Below are 1,798 nucleotides of genomic sequence, written 5' to 3' on the forward strand. Positions count from 1 at the left end.
TATATCCTGCCAGGCATTCCCCACATCTGCCTTGGCCCTCCAGCTGAAGGCAGCCTCTGGACCAGGTAGGGGCACCTCACTTGGGTGACGGATGCCTGGCACAGATCTGCTCATACCTATCACAGCCCAGACTCCACGTACAGTGAAGAGCAGGATCCACCTCCCTGTCCCTGGACCTCACCCTGGGCTCCCGCCAGGCCTGGGAAATGCCACTTAGTGCTGAAAACAGACATCGCCGAATGCAAGGCGAGTGAGAATATGATGGGTTAATAAAGGAAAAGCGAAGATGCCTGGATACATTTGTTAAAAGGAAACCACTTTAGCAATGGTACCAAAAGGGAACAAAACTACAAAGGGGGACAAAAGTCACAGAAGGCTGCTTGAGGCTGGAGTAGATTCCCTCTCTGACCTCTTAAAGAATTATCTATATCAGCGAGGTTTCACAAATTAGTCTGTCTCAGAGAAAACAAAGCAGCTGTAGAGGGAGGCAAAAACCTCACTTGTCTTTAAATAAATATATTAAGGTGCTATAAATAGGCCGTCACCTGCTGCCCTTTCCAGCAGGAGAGAACAGCCAGCCCGGGTTTGAATTACAGACTGACAACAATCACAAGCAGAAAGGCCCTGTGAGAACAGAGTTCCAGAGGCAAACCTGGACTCTTTTCTTCCCTGCAAGGACAGGCACAGAGAGGAGATGGCTCTAGATACCCTGCTCGCTGAGGGGTCTGACAGAAGTCCCCTTCCAAGTCCTGCTCGGTGACAAAGGAGTATAGAGACGCAGGGTGCTGTTCCAGGGGCATTCAAGGCTGGTCCCTAGACACTGCCCAGGTGTCAGGGGTCAGGAGCCCCTGCTCTGCTTTAGAGCCCAAGGACCCCCTTGTGGTCTGTGACATCACGGCCTCCTGCATTCTATTTTCTAGTCTTCCTGTCCTTCACTAGCTCCATCAGAAGACAGTCAAATCCAGACCCAACCCGTTGCCATCGACTCATTCCGACTCACAGCGACCCTGTAGGACAGAGCTGAACTGCCCCACAGGGTCTCCAAAGCTGTAATCTTTAGGGATGCAGACTGCCAGGTCTTTATCCCATCGAGCTGCTGGTGGGTTGGAACCACGACCTTTCGGGTGGCTGCGGAGCTGTTTAACCACTGCACCCCCAGGGCTCCCTGCTCAGAAGACAGTAGTGTGGGGGAAAAGAAAACTTCATTTTTTGAAGAACCCCACGGAGGTAACAAGGGTCCCATGCATATCATCTGACCACCATCTGGCAGAGGATTTTAGAAGCAAATTTTACCAAATGCCAAGGACAGCTACCGCGTGCACGCTGGGAGACCTAGGCAAACATCCCCTTCTCTGCCCATGCACACACATTCATATAAGTGCAGATTTCTCTTCTAAGCTCAGAAAATACCCTGCAGTGCAGACATCCCCAGGTCACCAAGGCACCGGCATCTCACTTGGGTGATGGATGCCTGGCACAGATCTGCTCGTGCATATCACAGGCGGTCCAAAAGTTTGAACCCCACACATCAAAAGACACAGGAAGTTTACTGCCATCTACAGCCCCCCTCGCTGCTGCTGAAGGGAGCGAGCCAAGGATTTCTGCTTGGGGAATATAAATGGACAAAACTGACATCAGCTGTTGAGTTGCATTATGCTCCTAGTGATGAAAATCCACTTCAATAATCGGTATCAAGCAGTAAGCTCTCCAGAAACAGGCAGACAACTGTGTCTCCGAAATGCTGCTTACTTGGGGACCCCGTGGAGCAAGATTCTTTCCATCACTTTCTGTCTGAAGG

This window comes from Trichechus manatus, unplaced genomic scaffold (assembly GCF_000243295.1).
Source record: "Trichechus manatus latirostris isolate Lorelei unplaced genomic scaffold, TriManLat1.0 scaffold00072, whole genome shotgun sequence".
Classification (NCBI taxonomy): domain Eukaryota; kingdom Metazoa; phylum Chordata; class Mammalia; order Sirenia; family Trichechidae; genus Trichechus; species Trichechus manatus.